A 24,010-nucleotide genomic window follows, 5' to 3' on the forward strand; every position below is an offset into this window, starting at 1 on the left:
GATGGGTTCCACCCCTTGACAGCTTGACGGCATCAGGGTACACTGTGCACCGGCATCTACGAGAGCTTTATACTTCTGTGGGACTGATGTGCCAGGCCATCTGACCCACACAGTCCAGTAAATCCGATTATCCCCTACCTCCACCTGGCTGGAGGCAGGGTCCCTCTAACAGTCATCACAACGTTGGACACCTAAGTCGTGTTGAAAGGGATTATTCTTCGTTATCATAGGAGCTGGAGTAAAATCAGCTCTTCCGCTCCATCTGGGAACCTGCTCACCAGAGACTGAAGCCGCAGCTCTCACGGGATGATTAGTCTTGACTCTTGTTCCTATTTTCAATTCATGCACCCGTTCCTCCAAAGCTGAAGTAGGTTTTCCATCCCACTTCGTCATGTCTTCTCCATGATCCCGCAGGTAAAACCATAGGGTGGCCCGTGGTGTTTGCCTTCTATATCTTCTGTCTTGAACAATAGGACGTCTTTTGTTAACAGCTGAGACCTGTGTTGGTACACGTGAGGAGCTGGATAAATCAGATAGATCGTCCCTCAATTGTTTGACATCCTGGGACAGTTTTTCCACAGCTGAGATGATGGAAGGGGTGAGATTGTCTTCGAACTCTCGGAGTTTGTGAATCATTTCATCCACTGTTGGTGTTACTATGTCACCCCAGGTTACCGTTGCCAATGAATGGGCATATGATGACAGTGTATTCCGTGTAAGTTTTCGCCACATGGGTCGTGTACATTCGACTTCATCTGGGTCTATGGGTATATCTCCGTTATTCGGTTTGGTGTGATAGATCATCTCTACGATGGCTGATTCCCTCAGAGACTGGATGCCTTTGTCTAAAGTAGTCCACTTGGACCAACGACTCGTAACATCATCCTTGTATGGAAACCTTTCTTTCACAGCTGCCAAGAGCCGCCTCCAAAGACTGAGGGACTTTTTCTCTCTTGCAATTGCTTTGTCAATTCCCCCTTCTCTGTCAATTCCCAGCTGCTTGGCTTCCATACCTCCTAGTTCGTGACCATCGGCCCCATTGTCCCAGCATCGGAGCAACCAGGTGATGATGTGTTCCCCTGGTTGACGGGTAAAATCTTTTCGCATATTCCGTAGCTCGGTTGAGGTCCGAGGTCGAGAAGTCACCTCTTCTTCTTCTTCTTCATCATGGGATGATGACTCCTGATCAGGTGGTGGCCCGGGTGGTGAATACATTGTTTCTTCATCTTGCTTCACCCTTCTTGCCTCTTTTCTGCTTTTTCTCTTGCTTATGGGGGCAATCGATATTGGTACGAATTGGTCCTCTGGTTTAGCTGCAGTCATTATCACTGTGCTTTGAGTAGCAACAGTACTTGTCGCGGGGGGTGGTGTAGCTGCTGTGGTTGGGGCTGGGGTAGCTTCGCTATCTGTTGCAGTTGAAGTTTGAGTAGTGGCTGTACTTGTCGCTGGGAGTGGTGTAGCTGCTGTGGTTGGAGCTGGGGTAGCTTCGCTGTCTGTTGCAGTTGAAGTTTGAGTAGTGGCTGTACTTGTCGCTGGGGTAGCTGCACTGTCTGTTGCAGTCGAAGTTTGAGTAGTGGCTGTACTTGTCGCTAGGGGTGGTGTAGCTGCTGTGCTCGGAGTTGGAGTAGCTGCGCTGTCTGTTGCTTCGCCCTCAGATCCAAGGACATTTCCTTCCTTTTGAAGGTGCTGGATAGTGTTGAACAAGGCCCGGTAAGCATAAGCCAAGCCCCAGCACGTTGACATGATTTGTCCCTCTCTGGTATGACCAGGATGACAGCACACCTCATTTAAGTGTTTTACTAATTCTTCTGGATTTTGCACTTGTTCGGTGGTGAAGTTCCAAAACACTGGAGGGGCCCACTGACCTAGATACTTGCCCATACTATCCCACACACCCTGCCACTCATGGCTGTCCAGCCTCGGGGAAAATCTCTTGGTCCCCCTATTTTGTCGTCTAACCCCAGACAAGGCCCAAACCCGACTCTGCTTAACTCTTGAGATCAGACGTAATGGTTGTGGACAAAACACACTCTGTATGCGTGCCAACATGGTGACCCCCATCACAATCAGCAAACCGGTCTCAACAATATTAAAAGGCCACTCAAAAACTTCAAAACTCTCAAACGATGCTGTAAACGGTCTGGAAGGGGCACTGGGAGGGTAAAAGAATGTCTCCTTCATAGGTTGACCACCCAGGAAGGAGAAAAAAGATGTATAGTTGCTAAGCATTTGTATTATATACCTCCCAAAGTATAAAGGTGGTGACCACACTGGGAACATAAGCCAGATCAGTTTCATGATCAATTTTTCTATTGTATTACAAGTCATTACCATAAAATATAATGAGACAATAACCTTAGCCCAAGCCCCACACTTGAAAAACACTAACACAGCAAATACCGGCTCTAAGTAACCTACGGCATATTGAGACTGTGAGATCAAAAACAACAACTTTGAGAGCCAATAAATCAGCATTGTGACAAGTGACTATCAATCCAAAACACTGAATGCTTATCACAAATACGATTAGACACACTCCGGTCAGATCTGTCGTTATCTCAACCCTTCGTGCCCCACGTTGGGCGCCAAAAGAACTGTCGTGGTTTAAGCCCAAGCTGTAAATCAGAACCACGCAGTCTACTGCCACCCCCCCCCACCACCTTTCTTCCCTCCGCTTCTGGAGGGACGGGGAGGAGAATCAAAAGAATGCAGCTCCCACGGGTTGAGATAAGAACAGTTTAATAACTAAGGTATAACACAAATCACCACTGCCGCCACCAACAATAACAACGACAAGAGAAATAACAAGGGAAGAGAATACGATACCGCCCGCCGGAAAAGACAGCCCGCCCGACCAGGGGACGTGCCCTTCCGGGTAGCTCCCCGTTCCATCCCCTGGCATGACGTGCTGTGGTATGGAACACCTCCTTGGCCAGTCTGGGTCAGGTGTCCTGTCCCCGCTTCCTCCCGGCCCCTCCTCCTCCCTGGCAGAGCATGAGACTCACAAAATCCTTGGTCAGTCTAAACATCGGTGTTATCAGTTTTTTTTTTTTGTTCCCAAGCCAAAAGTCAAAAACACAGTACTGCAACAGCTACTAAGAAGGAAAAAAAAACCAAAAAACTGACTGCCACTGCTGAACCCAGGACACTTTTATACACACAAGTCATTACTAAGGAAAATATCCAGACCTCCAACTAAATGCAATACTCAGAATAAATATATTCTACAGACACCACTTCTGTTCTAGAACAGAAAAAAATCTTAACAAAGAAAACAAAGAAAATTGAAGATGTAGAGAAATTTCTTTTGAAGTGGGAAGTGGAGTAATTTGATAACCTACACTTCAGGACTGGAAAAGCATCATATAAAATAAAACAAGTTTAAAATGTAGCAATCTGTATGAACTACCAAGGAGCAAAATACCTCAGAAGATTTTTGCACATATATAGTAGTATTTTTAACTTGTAATTTTTACCTGAACTGTCTCAAATGACATTAAATTAAAAAAAAACCAAACAAACAACCCAACGCCAAAAAGCAATATTTTATGTGGATGTATTTTTGTTCTACATTTTAGGTGACATTATACTGCCAGTAACTTTATGTGCATAATACTCAAAGTGTTTCTTCACCTTCAATTTTGCTTGCATATATTTCTTATTTCTGTGAAATTTTAAATGCATCAAAGAATAAGTAACAGCACAAATCCCATTTCAGTTTCCTTATTGATACTATTAATCCTTTGTCAGATCCTCAGGCATACCAGGTTTTTTTATCAGAGTGACCATATCTATGTTATGTGCCTGTACTGGGTGCAGGTGTCCAGGTGTTGGTAGCAGAGGGCCTCCAGTGGTGACCTCTGTGAGAAGAGACAAGTGCTGCCCCATGCAAGACACAGCTGGTCCCAGCTGGCTCCAGTGAACCCACCTCAGGTCATGGCTGAGCCCCTTGTATAAGATGATGTCACCTCTGAAAAAACAAGAAAATGCAAAATGCTGCACAAGCAGTGAGGAGCAAAAGAAAAAATTGTGAGCAGCAGATCTGCGAAAAGTGTGAGAAGAAAGGGGAAGAGATGCTCCAGGTGCTGAATCAGAGATTTCCCTGCAGCCCCTGGAGAAGACAATACCAGCGTAGATATCCACACTGCAGCCTGTGGAGGACTCCACACTGCAAGATATCCTGAAGGAACTGCAGCCTGCAGGGCAGAACATGCAGGAATGGATTTTCCCTGACAGGAACTGCAGCCCATGGAAGGATCCATGCTGGGGAAAAGGAAAAGGGTGAGAAGAAACAAGTATCAGAGAGCAGTTATTATGGACAGACAATAACCCCTGTGCCTCACCCCTTGCACCAATTGGGGTGGGGCTGGGGAGAGGAGTCAGGAATAGAGGAAATACAGGCATTTATCATCATTGCTAAGATATTCAGTGGGGGGTGTAGAGCAATTTATTTTACTTTTTCCTAACAGGTTAGCAATTCTTGACATCCACTGTAAAATACCACCACAATTACAAAGAGAAAGATAATTTGGATAATATATTACATTGCAGAGTATTATCCTCAACATTCTACAATGAAGTACTTATTTCTGAAAAAAAAAGAAATAAAAAAAAATAGGTTGATTATGTATTTTTTTGGTTTATCTGTTCCTGGGTATGTAATATAGAATGAGCACCTAATCCACCTTAGGATTTTATCCAAGAATATTGTGTTTGCAAAGGTCATTAATACACAGTTATTTCCATGCCACTGCATATTGTATGAAATCAACAAAAATCTGAGTAAAAAAGAGAATTGTAGATTTGAGAAACGCCCTATTATTGCTTTTAAATGCAGCCCTAGTTCAGATGAAACAATGGATAAATACTACAGGAGTAAATGAATGGCTGAATGACTCCTTGCTATTCAAATAAATGTGATATATTTCTGGATCATCTTGTGAAGACAAAAAGGATGTTACATTGATGTACCTGATAATATCAGATAAAACCCCAACATATCTTCCTAACTTCATGACAGAGGCTGAGACTGTCATTTCCTCCAGAATATCTTTTCTAAAAGTGTTTTGCTTTAAATAGAAGCAGCACTAGACATTGGAGGGCATCTTTGTTCCTTTTGGCAGCCTTCTGTTGACTCTGAAGTCATATGAACGAATTGTAAGAATTGTGTCACCTTTCTCTGTATTACTTTGAAAAGCTGAGTAACCTTTACAGTTTTTGGTTGGCTGACAATTTCTGTAAGATTTTCCAGTCAAACTGGTTTCACTTTTCTATATTGCATTTGTATTTGGAACTTTTAATTGTGAGAAGTGTCAACAAAAAAAATGTATGTGAGAAAGGTTTAGGAAAGTGTTATTTTTTTTGTGTTAATGAGTTCTTGGACCAGTGTTTTTAAGAAAAAAAAAACCAATTAAAACCCAAAACAAAACAAACTAAAAAAAAAAAAAAAAAAAGAAAATACTGCCATTATTCTTTGGACCAAACCCTTTTGATACGTAGCATGTAACACTGATATCAGAAATACACTTTCCAATATCCTTAAAAAAATAAACCTATGTCTGCTAGTGTTTTTTTACCTTGAAATCCATTGCGCACATGTCTGATGATTATAAAATTGTCACATATTAATAACAAAAAATATTAGCAATTATTTCTAGAGTGAATGTGATTTTGTATGGAGTTGTGGGTCATGAGAGTGTATATAATAACAAAATGAAGATCATTCTGAGTGATTACAGTTTTGCCTGCTTATAGGTCAGCAGCATGAGGGTAATAAAAAAAGGCAGCTTTATTCAGATTTGAGCTAGGAGATGAATATACCATGATAAGTATAATTGTGCAATGATAACTGTAAACAATTACTAGCATTGTTACAGTCCACCCTAACACTGTAAAGGAATGGGCAAAGCCTTCTCTACACAACTCAAAGAAGTTCTCAAATCACAAACCCAAAGTCTTCAGCCTTTTTAACATTTGCTGGCACGACAACAGAACAGGACACAGGAAACCAGGAGGGCTATGTAAGGTGTCACGAAAAAAACTTAACAGAGATACAAGATAAGCTAACCAGAGATTGTGACATTTCCTAAATTTGCTGATTATGAGCATGGAAGAACTGGCAAAAGGTGCAATAACCAATGACAGTTTTGATTGTAATGTCCATGAAATAGTGGAGACCCAGACACAAAAGTGAGAGAAGGGTCCAGAACCTAGGCTTTATTAACATGGAAAGTAGACTTCGGTTTTGTATGGGAAGTGGTATATGGGATCTTGTGGAAGGCAGCTGTGAAGGGCAAAAGGAGCTTGGAAAAGCTAGGTCTTTAAGGACAAACTCCTCCAGGAAGAAGAACTGATAGAACAAACATATATATTGGGAGACTGACTTGGCTAAACAGGGAATTCCTGAAAAGAAGAAGCGTCTGCTACTACATAAAGATTAAAAGAATATGCAAAGAAAATGCGGACCACCTGATGAATGGGAAAAGTAATTTAGTGAGGAAAATACAAAGTCGCAGTATTTAACATGTTCTTTGCCAAAGGTCTCAGAGAACTTTGTGTCTAGAGGCAGTATACAAGCAGGAGAAGAACAACCAGTAATGTGAACGCCAGGAGTCTCTTGAGAAATCTCTACCCATACAAGTCCATGGTATCAGATGGAATGAAGGTGTTGAGAATGGTATTAACACACTCTAGTGATTCGACAAAAACATAACCAGTAAATAAAGTGATTGGTTCTCTTTATCCTGCACTTGTTAGACATCATCTGGAATTCAGTGTTGAGTTTGAGGCCCCAGTAAAAGAAAGATGTTGATAAAGACAACAAGTTTTGAGGAAGGCCAGAAGATTGTCTGGAGCCTCTGACAAAGAGAGGCTGAGTGAAGCAGACTCCTTTGTATACTATATATTTGAGAAGCAAAGGGGAAAAAGAAATAGCTGCCTTCTAGTACGTAGAAGGAGGTTACCAAGAACAAGAACTTAGTCTCTTTATAGAGGTATAGAGCAGGAGAATGAGACACAGCAGACATAACAAAAAGAGAAGTTCTGACTGGAAATAAATAAAAGATTTATTATCACAATAAACAAGCATTGGAACAGGTTACTCAGAAGAATAATAATGGGTTTGTCTTTTGATAATTTCTGGACAAATTCCTGAGGAAAGTTACATCAGACCAATGTTGATTGTGCTTTGAATACAGGTTTAAATAGGGTGCTCCCTCAGATTGCATGATTCTTTCATAGGGGCAAGTATTACATCAACTTCATTTCTGAATGTGTCAAATTTTAGTGATTGAGTTGGTATCTGTAAAACAAAACAAAACAAAAACACAAACCAAACAAAACCAAAACAAAATTACGGGTGAAAAATATTCATTCCCTGCTCCATTTTGTCACACTACTAACAAAGGGTTCACTCTTCAGTTACAGCCCTTTGCTGCTTCCAATTGTCTTACTTACTACAGCTGGCTTTTGTAGTATTTTTAAAGTTTCAACCCTGCAAGTAACTGGTGTAGAAGGCCTAAGTGGTTTCAAATAATGGTATTTCAATTCTTTGATAGGCATATATTTAAAATCTCTTAGAAAAAAAATATTGTTAATCTTTCAAAATAAACATTAGAAACTGTGATAACACAAGCAAATAACCATTTTGAACTGCTGAAGGAAACAGTTTAAGTGCTGTCAGTTCCCAGCCTCCATTCTTCTTAAAATTGGAAAGTATCTGGTAAATGAATAAAACAACTAAGGAAAACATGGCTGAGGCATCTGGATGCATCATTTCCTTTATTCCTTTGTAGATTTTTAACATGAGGCTGAACAAATTACTTCAATGCAACTGTTTATAGGCGATCACTAACTAACTGTGCATTTCGCATTCTCTGGCTCTTATACTGAAAATCAGGGTTCCCACTAGCAAAACCACTAAGCGTTTGCACCTTTTAGTGAGAAGTGTGATTAGAAACTATTGTATAGTGTTAAAATGATGATGCTCAGAAACATATAAACACACCTCCTAAACAAATAAAACAACACCCCCCTTCCCAGTAAATCAGGGGTTAGGCTATCACGTATCAAACCCCTAGAATTTTGTCTTTATAACTCCAACATTTTCCTTAACATGAAGATTGCTGTCTTTCTCCAGGTATAATTGTGGTGGGTTGACCCTGGCTAGCCACCAAGTGCCCTCCAAACCACTCTATCACTTCTGTTCGTCAACGAGACAGGAGAGAGAAAATGATGAAAGGTCTGTGGGTTGAGATAAGGACAGAAATCAATTACTAATTGCCATTATGAGAAAAAGAGACTTGGGGAATTTAATTCTATTTACCACCAATCAAACCAGAGTAGGGTAATGAGAAATAAAAACAAATCTGAAACACACCTTTCCCTCACCCCTCCCTTCTTGGGCTCAGCTTTCAGTCCTAAATTCTTTATGGCTTCCCACTGTGTATAGCAGGGACGTGTGGAATGGGGGTTGTGGTCAGTTCATCACACATTTTCTCTGCTGTTCTTTCATCCTAATGCTCTTTCCCTGATGCACTGTGGATTCCCACCAACAGGAGACAGTCCTTCATAAACTTCAACATAAGCCCTTTCCACGGGCTGCAGTTCTTCACAAACTGCTTCAGAATGGTTCCTTTTCTGTCCTTCAGGAATAGGCTGCTCCAGCATGTATCCCGTGGGGGGCCACGATTCCTGCTAGAAAATCTGCTCCAGTGTCAGCTACTCTCCCTGTGCCACAGTACCTGCCATGAGCCTGCTCCAGCATGGGCTCTCCAGGGTCACAACTTCATTCAGCACACATTCACCTCCTCTGGCATGGGGTCCTCCATGGGCTGCAGGTTGATATCTGTTCCATTATGGTCCTCCACGGGCTGCAGTTGCACAGTCTGCCTCACTATGGTCTGTACTACAGGCTGAAGCAGGATCTCAGCTCTGGCACCTGGAGCACCTCCTCCCCTCCTTCTGCACTGACGTTGTCTTTAGGGTCATTTCTCTCACATATTCTCACTCCTCTACACTGACTGCTGTTGTGCAGCAGTTTATATTTTTTCTTAAATATGCTATCACAGAGGTGCTGCCAATATAATTGATTTGCTCAACTTTGACTTGCAGTGGGTCTGTCTTGGAGCCAGATGGATTCAGGTTTGTTGGACATAGGGAAAGCTTCTGAAGTCATCTTCTGCATCCCTGCATACCAAAACCTTGCCACATAAACCCAATGCAATAAAATGGGTAGAATTCTGTCTTGTAGATGTATTGTAAATACAATATATCTACCACTCCTTGATATTTATGAAGGACTTATCTGTAATAAGAAGTGCCACAGAAAAGCTTATGAGGAACTTAAACTCTTCCTTGAATACATACTTATTAAATTGTTCTTAGATATTAAGAATAGCTGGGAGTCACAAGTACAGTAAGAATGAAAAAGTATGGATTTTTTTTAGTATGAGGTCATGGAATTAAATACTTTGCAATTTATATATATATATATACACACAAATAAAATTAACTTTGACTCAAGCCTTATTTTCCCTTTGTTTTCCATATATTTGATGTGCATTTAAATACATACCATAACTGCCTCTAGGAAAGTTCAGTCTATTTCCTTTCATCTGATGGATGTTTACTGTACCAATTCTCACCAGCAAGGAAAATTTTCTTAGTTTAGCATTCTGATTAATTTTTTGGTTTCTTTTGTAAGACCATTGCATCTCATACAAATGTAAAATCACACATTTTATTTACTCTTTTTTTCATCTAATTAATGCCTCTGTTAAGTAAGGTCAGCAGTCCATTTGACATTAGCTGCAGTTCACTAATTTGTACTTAAAGCTCCCTTTCTTGCTGCCTTGTTGATTGATTTTCTTGATAAGTACTGATGGTCCTTTTGAACAACAGAGTTTTTATATGGATTAAAATTACATACAACAGAAACTAGTAAGGGTGGTTGAGCTAGTGAATTACTCTATGCTACTAAGCATAATTTGTGGCAAATGTCCGAAGTTTTTAATAGAAAGTTGCTATATTGTTCCAGAAGAAGAACTGAAATGGGTTGGGGTAAAATCGTAGAATATTGTATGTTATATGCATGCATACAAACAAACCAAAGGAGGAAGGTAATTGTTTTGTGAGGGATTTTTCACCTAAAAATATTATAATTAAGGCATTTGGGGATAGGCCAAAACAACCAAGAAGAAATAGAGCATGTAAAGGGAAAAAATTAACCCGAACTCCAAGTACAGACTAAAGTCGATATTAATATTAGTGCAAAGATGTTCAAGTTAAGCAACAAAATATTTGGTTACAATTAGCTCTCTAATTTGCTTGCTAAAATTACAGAATAGCTATCCAGATTTAAAGTGCTTGTTGAAATGACAGCATGTAAATAAAATTTATCGATTCATATATGATAAGAACTTATTCATACTATTGTGGCAAAATTTGTTTTCATATACAGGCACTGTTTCATTTCTTGTGTTCATAAAATGAATACCACATTTACTTTATCTTTAAATCCTTCTTTTAAATATACTGGGAGATGGAACAGATATATAGGAAGTGCATTTAGAATAAAAAGAACTCCTCAAACCACAAAAATTAGAGTCTGAATTATCCGTTTAGCCCTGAAATAAAACCTCCAGAATACTGTCCTGGTTTAGCAGTAGCAGTCATTTTTTCTACTGGTGCAGTGCTGTGTTTTGACTTTTGGCCTGGGAATAATACTGATATAGCTGATGTTTTCAGTTGCGGGTCAGAATGTTTACCCTGACCAAGGACTTTGTGAGTCTCATGCTCTGCCAGGGAGGAGGAGAAGCCGGGAGGAAGCAGGGACAGGACACCTGACCCAAACTAGCCAAAGAGGTATTCCATACCACAGCACGTCATGCCCAGGAGGTAGAACTGAAAGTTCCCGGAAGGGCTGGATCATGGCAGGGTGGGGGTGAGGTACCGGTTGGTGAGCGATTGTATTCTCTTGCTTGTTATTTCCTTTATCATTATTACTATTAGTGGTAGCAGTAGTGATTTGTGTTATACCTTAGTTATTAAACTGTTCTTATCTCAACCCGTGGGAGCTGCATTCTTTTGATTCTCCTCCCCGTCCCTCCAGGAGCGGAGGGAAGAAAGGTGGAGGGGGGAAGTGGACTGCATGGTTCTGATTTACAGCCTGGGCTTAAACCACGACAAATACAAAAACTGTCTTAATGAATTGAAAAAGTGATCCGTCTAGTCTAATATCTGGTTGCTGACTTTATAGCTGCAATATGAATTTATACATTAATTTACAGCAAGAAAATTTTCTTCTAACTCCTTTAGATGGATTTATATCATGTACATATTTAAAGCAAAAGTATAATTATTATAATCTTTTGTTAAATGCTCAGAAGTCTAAATGTACTCCCAATGACACTGACTGCCAGCTGATGAGGTACAGAAATGCTGCCTCAATACACCTCAAGAAAGGGAGGACCTGTGTCAGACGTGCAGCACCTAGCGGCACCCCACTCATCCAGCACAGCATTAGGAATACTGATAAGATGTGATCACACCCCCAAACCCAGCAACCCTGAGGATGGCAGACACTGTCAACTTTCAGGTGCAGTGAGAGAGCAGAAGGGTGATTTCAGCACTAAAGTGAAGTGCCAGATGACACTCAGAAGTGTTAGTGGGGGAGGTTATGTAAGTTTTATCTGCATTACTACAAAATCTTTTCTGCATTCCTTAGATATTTTGGACTAGTAGCACATTAAGTGGGCTAACATTTGAGTCTTAGCTCCGTATACGTAGTGCATTCGTTTTGCTGATAACAAGATTTTGAGTATATCAACTGTTTGGGGTTTTTTGTGATGTTGGGATTTTTAATCCCATTAAGTTTACCTCCTTCTCACAGAGTGAATATAAACAATTTTTAAATACATTTTCTTTCATTCCTATGTGTCATTGTAGAAGCAGTCCCTCCCTATATACTTGCACTTAATTTATTCACTGCCTTGACCTTCCCATTTAATATTTTTATATATATATTTTTCTTTTTAGTTGCATTAACCAGAAAAGAACAACCACTTTCATGCTGGACTACATCAGGGACATCCTAGAAGATTGTAGGGGACATTTCCTCCCTTCCCACTGTGCCATGTTAAATGATATGAGTAACTACATAATTGTGCAACTTGTCTTTGCACTTGAATCATAGTTGTTACATACCATCTAAAAATCTCTACCATGCACCAAATGCACTACCAGATTGAGCGCATGCTTTCAGTTCACTCACTATTGGCTCCTTCGGGTGGTTAGCAAGGGAATCACTGCAGTAAGGGTACAGTTTTTCTATCCTACCATGTTTAAAGCACTGATTCAGCAGGAAGCACATAGGTACACATATTCATCACCTTAGTTTAACTCTGGGTCCGTTAATAATAAGTTATTTTATGTTTAGATATTACATAAAGAAACTGTTGATCACATCTTCCATGTCTCCACAGGGTGTCTGAAATCTAATGTTTCCTCTTGGATCATGGTGATGTTCCTGGATGCAGTTAGCCTGGGACCACTGAGCCTGTCCATTTCTCCTCTGCATTTTTTTACCACAGCAGGGACTCTTTGCAAGTTCTTTGCAATCTGTTAGGGGCTGCATGGAATTTATCACTTCTTTCTAATCACAAACCTCATGAGGTCCACCACAGATAGATCATCCCCACGCTAATGCCTTCAATTTCATGCAAGCTACTGTGAGAAAAAAACACCTAGACTGGGTGCAAGAGTTCAAAAAGTACTGACAGTTGCCATGCGAGTTGTGAGGATACTATCCCACTTACCTATATGTAGTATAAGATAAAAATTCAAAATCTCCTGTGGGTTTGTTATCAATCATTTTCACATGTGGCTAATTTGTATTTGTTTTCTCACTACCTGATACATAGAAAACTAGCTCAGCTAGAATGTTACGCTCAATTATCCTGAAGACTTCATAAAAATACAGTGCCTATTCTCCTGAAGTTTCTAGGGTGATGAATGTACTTTGGTGGGCCTTTGAAACTGCTATAGAAAATTCTTTTTAAGCACAGCCTGTCTGGAAATCTTTCTGTTTTCTTATGGTCAGTGCTGCAGACCATATTACTGAGTCCTCATGCTTTACTCATTTGGGGGAGAAATAAATTATGTTTTTTCCCTGAATCAGGAGAATCATCAGCAAAGGCTACGTTGTTATGTTTTTGGTTTTAGCATATGTACATGGAGAGAACCAGAATTCAAAACACATAAGCAGGGAGATGGAACAGGTTATTAAAACAATCAAATCAGTTATTCTTAATATATAAAAATGTTTGTATGTATACAGTTCACAAAACTGCACAGGCAGTAAGAACCCGGGATTTCACAGTACATACCTGTCAGCTTATATCCATTTTACTAGCTATGCTTTCTGATTGTTAGCAGTTTGCTGTCTCATTTTATGCAGTCTAATTAATAGAGGATTTCAGAATTACAGAACAGCTGAGATTAGTAGATACCTCTGGAGATCATATTTTTGACCCCACCACACATATTTTTGACCCCACCATACGTGCAATGTATGGTCCAGCTCCAGTAAGCTGATCCGTATCTCCTTCAGTGAGATTTTAAACATCTCCAAGGATGGTGAAGACACAGCCTCTCTGGGCAACCTGTGCCAGTGTTCTATCACCATCAGAGTGAAAAAGCTTTCTGATATCTAAATAGAATTTCTAGTATTTTAATTTGTGCTCATTGCTCCTTGTCTTTTCAACTCTGCACCACTGAGAAGGTTTTCTCTTTGGATACTTAACAGATACTATTCAAATTTAGTTAGGACAAAACAGCTGTTGAAATATTTGGATAATCTTGCAACTGTTTACCCACTGACACTAATAGCTGAGTAATAATTTATGTGAGAAGTTACAGAGAGAAATTTTGTATATTCAAAGATCTGAATTGGATTAAATTTCCCACTCCAAATGCAACATTTTTCTTGTTTCTTCAGTGAGCCAAAAGGAGGGAAATAGTTCACAATGTTACAGCTGCTTATGTTTACTAAAACTACAGACAAACATAAAACGTTAAGATTTCTTACAAAGATACAAAATAATTACAGCCTGTACAGTGGCATATGATCACAGTGACATTCATCAGAGATTAGTTTATTAGGTACTTCTGCATTTAAATAAGGATTGCTCTAAATGGACTGGAAAGGTATGTAATAAAACCTTTGACTCTGCTCATAAAACTGCTTAAGCTAAAGTGAGTTTGTTTCTCATCAACCTCTCTTTTAGAACAGGTTATTGCAGAAAATATGCAAAGATCTTGTTTTGTTTATACTGTTATGTTAGCGACTAAGGTTGAAATTGAGCTTTATTAACTGCATTACTGTTTCTCCATGATCAAAAGCAAGGGGATACTACGCATTACTTAGTCCAGATATTTTTGTTATCCAAACAAAAACTGTTCAGAACAAGATCAGCCATACATATTATTTATCTCAGGATAAAATTTCTGATGGTATAAAATAAGACTTGGTTTTGGCTTTGATGCAGTGAGGCAAGGTCAACAATGCCATTCTGTAACCTACTCACCCAAAGGGTTGCTGTGATTAGGTACATGGTAGAAAAGGCTGTATGGTCTTTTCAATAAAATTCTATTAAAAAAAAAAAAAAAAGGCGTATTTGTGAATGCACTTGTGGACTTGCACATGAGAATAAAAATAGCCATAGCCTGTAACAGAAAATGTCCAGTTAGTCCACTAACTACAACATACTACTTACCCCCTATTTTTCTAAGTGATGGAGACCAATATCATGTAGCCTCTTTCATCATGACATAGAAGAAACTTGGATTTGTTATGTGCTCATTACAAGGTTTGCTTCAGTTGGTGAAAGTCACTGGAGAATAGTGGTATTATAATTGGCTATCAAATGCTTCAAAGAAATTCAGTCTGGTCCAGAGATAATACTGGCAATTTTGACACTCCAATTTTTCAGTTAGGATCCTAATACCGGAAACTGTTTTTGGAATTCATGGTCATATTTCAGATAGTTTGCAAAACTTGACAGTCATCAGAAAAAACACTGAAAACTAAAAATCCCAGTTCTGAACTTTAAGCTGCATGAAGAAGTGTGACAGTGCTGCAGTAAGTGCTACTTCAACCATGCAATGGAGTCTGGATTCAGGTTCATGAATTAAGCACAACTTATCTACAACAGTAATGATCCTTTCAATAAGTTTAAAACAGAGTGCAATATATCAACCACACTCAAGTGTCTAACATATTTACAAAGAGGCAAAAGTCCAAATATAAGGAATGTTAAATTGTTCTGATACAGAGCTGGGATTTTTCTTCCTCTAATATTAATTGCTTATACCAGAAATAAATAAAAAAATATCAAGTTATTAAAAATGTGCTTTTCACTGCTTCCGTGTATAGTCTAATAATTCCAACACTGTAATAAGAAAATGAACAGTAAGACAACATTTTTCAGTGATCTTTTTTGATCATTAACTTTACTGTAAAAAGATTTAATGAACAAGTAACAAACACTGTGTATTTCATTGAGCACATGTGATCAGGCAGGGTCTCCAAAGGCCCTTGGTTTAGAAAACATCACATCAAAAAGAAAGCATTACCCTGCAGCCCAATTAGATGATTTTCTACTGCCCTCCTCTACAATTCTTGCTGGTTAATATAGGTGCAAAGCTTTTGTCATCTGTTAAAAGGTGTATCCATCAGAGTATTCTAGGATGTAAGTAGATGATTATTGGGCTTGACATTGACATTACAGAGTGACCTTGGTATCCTCAGGTTTTTGAGTTTATAATCCATTTGCTTTAAATTTATAAATTGCTCTGTAAGGTATGCTGTAATTTCAGCCCATGTGAAAAACAACACCCCCCCAAAAAAAAACCCCAAAAACAACAAAAAACAAACAACAAAACCCCCCCAGCACCATAGGAGGCTATTCTGAAAAGCATATTTTCACCTTCAGGTTGTTTAGATATGATGAGAATTTGAAAAGATGCATAGGCTTCTTTTTCACAATGTACCCTTAAATAAATAGGCTTTTGGTTCTGCCAGGCTTTTATTATTTAACAGCGTAGTTACCTCTTACCCAAGGTTATCCTACTGACAAGTATCTCAAAGATCTGTTTTTAGGAGTACTCTTTGAAAATCAGTAAGGTTCATAGATTTGTAACATAACCAGCTTAGAAGTTTTTCAGTACTTTTCCCTTGCTTTCCACACTTTTTTATTTTTTTTTTAGCCCTAGAGCTCCAATTTCTGAAATTTCTTTTCTTACAAGAAAGAGCTTATTGTAATTACAGACTATGAATCACACTTGTGGAGTAGAGAGGGCATATAATTACAAAGAAAGACCTAAACTGCAGTAAACAGGAGATTAGTAACTTCTTACTTGGTGCCATTTTCATAAGAGCTCAGCTGCAGAGTTACTTCTTACTTTAATGCACCTGAAACTTCCCATTGTTTGCTCTGCTTTAGACTCCTCCTGGACTCTTAGAAAGAAATCACTAAAGATACATGCCTCAGTTGAGTATAATTTTCCCAGTTGTACTCAAGTACAATTTTACTCAGCTTTTGTTGGTAAGTTCGCCAAGTTATGTATTGTGAAATAAATGCATCAGAAACGGTATATAACATTAAAATTAATGTTTTAAGAGTATCTACCTGTTTTCTTACATTTCAGAGTCTAGAAAGTATACAGCCAGAAGTTCACTAAAAATACTTTCTCAAGCCGTTGTATTTTTATAGAGTAAAATAAGTAAACTCAATATACTAACTAACCAGATAGTGAGATGAAATACAGGATCTTTCTTTTCAGTTTACAAGTCCATTTTTTGTTTTTAAAGCCATAGTGAGATTCACCTGGCCTTTTCAAGGTCCTCCCCTTTGATTTGGAGGATTGATGAAAAAGTTGAGTCCCTAACTGCCTTTTCCAGGGCTCTGTAGTCCTTAATGCTTCCCACACTACTGTTGTCAATATCACTGGCACCCATATGAACGACTAGGAGTGGTTAATAGTCTGTAGGACTTACTATATGAGGCAGCCTCTCAGCAACATCTCTGATCCAAGCCCTCTGTAGGCAACACCTCCCTTGAGATCTGGTTAAGCCAAGAGATGGGTGCCTCTGTACCTTTCAGAGTCACCTACTACTATCACCCACCACTTTTTCCTGGCTGCACTAATAATAATCTTATTCATTGTTGTTACCCCCCTGCAGAGCTGTGAAGCAGTTCTGGGTGGGAACATTGAGTTTTGGAGAAAGCCCCGTGTTTTGATTTATGCTCTTTTGCTTTTTTTTTTTTTTTTTTTTTTTCCTTTCCTTTTCTGTTTGTGCTGGGGGAATGATTGTGGCACCTGTAATTTGGCCTTGGAGCCATCAGTCCAGCTTCCTCTTAGCTTCCCTGATGTCTCTTTGTCTTTTGACAGTCTCACACAGCTCTGTCATCTACTGCAGGAAGTCCCCCATCAGGGCACACTGTATACAACCCAGTTCTCTGCTCACCCTTGCCTCAAGAGACATGTCCAGGCACTTCCTACACCGAGGTCTGCACTGCAGCCTCCCCTTTCATCATCTCCATCAGGGTGCCAATGGTGGCTACCACCATAGTAGCCAGTGCAGACCTCCCATACTGGGTCCTAATCCTGAGGTAAGTGCTCACCATCACACTCACCTGCCCACTCAAACTGCTGTACCATACTGTATGTCACAGCTAGGCTCAGGTCCAGTGATTACTGGGCAATTCTATAGTCATAAGGCAGGGTTAAAGTCAAGCTATATCAATCATAAAATCATTTGGATTGGCAGCAACCTTCAAAGGTTATCTAGTCCAATCCCCCTGCAATATTACCACTCTCCTTGTAAAAATTTTTTTTCCTTCCATCAGACTGAGTTTCTCCTATTTTAGTTTAAAGCCATTACCCTTCATCCTAGTGCAACAAGTTTCTCCCCATGTTTCTTATTGGCCCCTTTTAAGTACTTAAAGACCACAATAATGTCATTCTCAGCTATTCTATTGGTTGAAAAAACATATATGCTGTCAGGTCCAAGTCAGTCTGCAAGTGGAGGTCCAGATCAGGAGACTCAGTGGCTGTGGATACAGCTAGAAAATAATACTTCCTCGACATAGCCCAGACAGGAACTCAGCCCCTTCCACTGAGCTTTTAAATAGGGCTCTTGATCCCATGGATGTGGGTGAAAGCCTGAGGTGATGCTGATCAAGACCATTAGGACCTATTAGTGAACACAGGGACTTGTCAATATCTTTGTTTATTTCAACTTGTATATTTATTTCCAACAATGGAATCATTTCCTCATCACTACCTTTTAAGTTGCAAATTGAATAATGGGAATGTGCATGGTCACACTCTGTCTGACTGGGAGATTAGTAGTGATTCCTGGGATAATGAAATATCACAGCTAGATCTAGTTTGTAGTCAAGTAAAAGATTACACAGGGATTCAGAAACCAGCAGTTCAGAAATATTGCCCTAGCATCCCTTGCATGTAATGGCTGACAGATAGAGGATTTGGTACCTGTTTCACATATGTTCTGTTCCAGCCTCCAAAAAAATATATTTGACAGTAACCATAGCAGCAAAATTGATTAGGCATGTTCGAATGAACAAATTATGACATAGTATTTTTTATTTAGAGTCTCTATAAAGGAAACTTACTAAGGTAAACTAGTATATTGAGTTTAATTCTAAAAATAATAAGGTGGATGAAATAGCTGAAATGGTAATATTTGTAACAAAGGCAAAATTGGGGGTTTTGTACACTATTAAGAAATTACATTTAACATTGTGTGGCTGAACTCATGAAAGTAACCTTCAGTTCAAATAGGCATAATTTTTTTCAGATCTATCTTATGGCCCATACCTTTGATATCTTTTCAAGCACTTTCTGCTTCTGCTGAGCTGTTTCCCACAGCATGTGCTATTGAGAGACAGGAAGAACAGAGTCAAAGCTGATGTTGTTACTTGATGCAGCTCTGTAAACTACTCAAAGTGCAAGAATAATGCACACTAGGAATCTGCAGATGAAGAAGGATTTCTAGAATCCCTCTTTGCTCATCTGAAACAACGCAGTAATAGAATCATAGAATCAATCATAGAATCATAGAATCATAGAATCAATCATAGAATCATAGAATCAATTATAGAATCATAGAATCATAGAATAGTTAGGGTTGGAAAGGACCTTAAGATCATCTAGTTCCAGCCCGCTTGCCACGGGCAGGGACACCTCACACTAGTACAAGGTTGAATACTAATCTCCATAAGCAAGCACTTTAGTGGCTACTGCAGTGCAGGAGAAATCCTCAGAGTGACTTAGACACATTGATATTTATCTTATACCATTGTTCTTTAAGGATTTATAAAGTAGATGGGGTAATTCCTTTCACTGGTTGATTTTTTACAATAATGCATATATGTTCTTAGAAACAGGAACTGAAACATACTACTATTCACATGTAAAATGAACCTTGCTAGGTTTTACAATCTAGATTCCACCTGTTTCTTAATGTTGGTTTTCTGTGAGTTATGATCATATTTAATAGAAAGATTACTGTATATTTTTGCTCCAATGTGGCTTCACCTCTACCTCTTCCAATAAGTATGAGTTCAAAGTTAAGAAGAAAAGTAAACCTCAGTGTCTCAGTTCCTGGACAACTGTTAACACTTACCTAATGTGACAGGTTCTGTGTGTATTTACAAGTAAGAGAGAGAGACAGTCATTCATATCCAAGTATATGAGTTAGGTAACTTCAGTCGTAAGATAGGATTTTGAGCCACTCCTCATCTGGCATAAACTGAGCTTATATAAGAAAGCACAGAGAAAATTCCCACTGTTTCAGCTAACCAGAGACACTAAGCCAGTGGACAGAAACAAAGACACTGTTGCAATCTTTCATGCTGTCTAAGCCAATAACCTATTCTTGGTCGTAGGAAATATTGACAATTATACAATTGATATGGCTGACCTTCACCCTCCCTGACTGAGGTTCACCCAAACTTTGGTCTATCTGCATTCTTCTTAGTAAATATGTCCCTTTCTTATAAATATATCCTTGTAAATATATCTAGAGCAATTTAATTCTTCCTACGTTTTGGCTAATTTAACTCACTTGAGACACTGTGGCTTGATTGGGTTGCCCACACATAGGCAAGCTAAATTATTCCTCACAGCATTCACCTACTGTTTCATGGAGATGCAAGTCTTTCATAAATCCCTTGTCAGTGTCCTGGGTTCAGCAGTAGCAGTCATTTTTTCTCCTTCTTAGTAGCTGGTGCAGTGCTGTGGTTTTGACTTTCGGCCTGGGAACAGCACTGATAACACCGATGTTTTTAGTTACTGCTCAAATGTTTACCCTGACCAAGGACTTTGTGAGTCTCATACTCTGCCAGGGAGGAGGGGAAGCCGGGAGGAAGCAGAGACAGGACACTTGACCCAAACTAGCCAAAGAGGTATTCCATACCACAGCACGCCATGCCCGGGATGTAACTGGGAGTTATCCGGAAGGGCACTCTCTGCTCAATTGGGCTCATTTTTGGTGGGTGGTATTGTATTCTCTTCCCTTGTTATTTCTCTTATCATTATTATTATTGGTGGTAGCGGTAGTGATTTGCATTATATCTTAGTTACTGGACTGTTCTTATCTCAGCCCGTGGGTGTTACATTCTTTCGATTCTCCTCCCTATCCCTCCGGGAGGGGGGGGGGGGGGGGGGCGGGGGGTGTGTGTGGAAGCTGCGTGGCTAACTTGCTGACTGGCTTAAACCACGACAGTCAGTTCTGTGGACCTCTCCAGATTGTGTTGGGTGATCTAGGCTGTTCTAAGTAGCATTGAATGTCCATACTTTGGTAGCCAAATCACTCTCTGAGAGTCTGAAAGTTAAATATGTATTTGATTTTGATTTTCCATTTATGACATTATTGTTGTAGGGTTTCAGTAAAAATAACCAATATGATGCTTGGGTACTGGACATCTGCATAAATGTTTGTGAATAATTGTGTTTTCAAAGTAGGCTTTTGAAAAGTATGTGCTTATTAAATACAATTACTTCTTAATGAACAATAAATATAGAATATGGTAGAGAGGAGTACTGTAAACTGTGCATGGATTAAAGAACAGGTGCACTGGAACTTGTGTTTATGCAGTTAGGAGCTAGCACTTTATACATTCATTTACAGTTATGCAGAGAACATTAATTTCATTATTCTTCCTTTTGAAAAGTTGAATTTTCAACCACCACAAAATCATAATGACATCAGCAACAAATGTTAAGGAGTATGTTGTAGGTGGATCCTGGCCAGCAGCTAAGCACCCACCCAGCTGTTAGCCTCCTCCCCTTCTCCCATTTCCCCAGGAGCACAGGGGACAGAATTGGAAGAATTAAAGCATTCTTTATCTCATCGGTCAATATAAAGACAGTTTAATGAGTGAAGGAAGGAGAGAGGAAAAAAAAGTGATGCCAAGGCAATCGTTCACCACCTCCCACAAGCAGACTGATACCTAGCCAGTATCCAAGCAACAACTGCTTTGGATAGACAAAATCCTCAGTTTCAATTGCTGAGCTTGATTTTATGTGTCATGAAATGTGTCTTTTGGTCAATTTGGTTCATCTGACCTGGCTGTGCATCCTGCAAACCTCTTGTCCACACCCAGATACTCACGATCAGGGACAGAGTATAAAAAAATGAAAAGCCTTGATATTATTCAGAGACAGAACATTGCTGTATTGTCAACACTGTTCTAATCTCAAATCCAAAACAGAGCACCATACAAACATTAAGAAAATTAACCCCATCCTAGTGAGACTCAGCACAGAGGACTAGAAAATTCAGGTTTGGTACACAGGCATCTTCAGATAGCAGAGGAAATAAATGTATGAACACAAGAATGAGTATATAAATCAGATCAAAGAACTTTTCAGTTCATACATTCTGTGTGTTAGCTGTTTCTGCAGGTGTTTAAGGTAGAGTGAAGGCACAAACATGTCAATACTTCCCCCAATAGGGTGTCATACTTAGAAAAAATTCTGGTGCAGAATCAGAATCATAGAATCATAGAATCATAGAATCATAGAATAGTTACGGTTGGAAAGGACCTTAAGATCATCTAGTTCCAACCCCCCTGCCATGGGCAGGGACACCCCACACTAAACCATGTCACCTAAGGCCTCATCCAACCTGGCCTTGAACACCGCCAAGGATGGAGCATTCACAACCTCCCTGGGCAACCCATTCCAGTGCCTCACCACCCTCACAGTAAAGAATTTCTTCCTTATATCCAATCTAAACTTCCCCTGTTTGAGTTTTAACCCATTACCCGTTGCCCTGTCACTTACAGTCCCTGATGAATAGTCCCTCCCCAGCATCCTTGTAGGCCCCCTTCAGATACTGGAAGGCTGCTAGGAGGTCTCCATGCAGCCTTCTCTTCTCCAGGCTGAACAGCCTCAACTTTCTCATCCTGTCTCCATACGGGAGGTGCTCCAGTCCCCTGATCATCCTCATGGCCCTCCTCTGGACTTGTTCCAACAGTTCCATGTCTTTTTTATGTTGAGGACACCAGAACTGCACACAATACTCCAAGTGAGGTCTCACGAGAGCAGAGTAGAGGGGCAGGATCACCTCCTTCGACCTGCTGGTCACACTCCTCTTGATGCAGCCCAGGATACGGTGGACCGAGCAGTGAACAAGCCCGTCCAGGTAACTCCCAGTTACATCCCAGGCATGACGTGCTGTGATATGGGACACCTCTTTGGCTAGCTTGGGTCAGGTGTCCTGTCTCTGCTTCCTCCCGGCTTCCCCTCCTCCCTGGCAGAGCATGAGACTCACAAAGTCCTTGGTCAGGGTAAACATTTGAGCAGTAACTAAAAACATCGGTGTTATCAGTGCTGTTCCCAGACCGAAAGTCAAAAACAGAGCGCTGCACCAGCTACTAAGAAGGAGAAAAAAACGACTGCTACTGCTGAACCCAGGACAGTATCTACCCCTTATTCCATGCCATTCACCTCATGCTCAGATCCTATATTTTCAATATACCATTGCTCTTACATATATGCATATATATATATATATGCATCAACACACACACGCACAGACAGAGAGAGACCATTCCTTAGTGCATAGACCAATCCTTATAAAGCTGCTGAATCCATTCGGTCCATGATTTAGGGTTCCATCTCTTGTAGCAGTCTTTTGAGGCATGAGAGGTTGTGTGCAGCGTTGGATCGTTGCCTGCTGATGCTGATCGTTCCTTTACTGTAGAACTAGTCCGGTTCTATTGAAGTTCATTCTCTGTTGGGATGATGGTCAAAGGGAAGTCAAGGCCAGTCACTGGTGACCTGAAGACATCTAGTTGATGGGTTATAAAAGTATTACATAGCAGGCAACAGCATACAATTGAGTTCATTGTCTGTTTTCCCCTAAAATCAAATCCCCTTGAGGTATACATCAGACTTCCCTATCTTCCCGCATTACCCACCAAGTATATCCGGGTCCCTGAGCAAAAGCAATCCCACGAGTGGGTTTGCCTTTACCTGAAGCAGGAATAACCCAGACTGTCTTCCCCAGCAAATTCTTCGTGTGCACCACAGGAACTTTGTCCCCCTCTACAATATGTAAAAGTTCTGACTGCGCTGGGCCAGCCCTGTTGGCAGATCTTCTGGTGTTGACCAACCAGGTGGCCTTTGGCAAGTGCATATCCCAGTGTTTGAAAGTTCTCCCACTCATTGCTCTCAGTGTAGTTTTAAACAGCCCATTGTACCGTTCGATTTTCCCAGAGGCTGGTGCATGGTAGGGGATGCGGTATACCCCACTCAATGCCATGCTCTTTGGCTCAAATGTCTATAAGGTTATTCCAGAAATGAGTCCCACTGTCCGACTCAATTCTCTCTGGGGTGTTGTGTCGCCACAAAATCTGTTTCTTAAGGCCCAGAATAGTGTTCTGGGCAGTGACGTGGGGCACAGTGTATGTTTCCA

Source organism: Psittacula echo, assembly GCF_963264785.1.
Source record: "Psittacula echo genome assembly, chromosome: 3".
Taxonomy (NCBI): Eukaryota; Metazoa; Chordata; class Aves; order Psittaciformes; family Psittacidae; genus Psittacula; species Psittacula echo.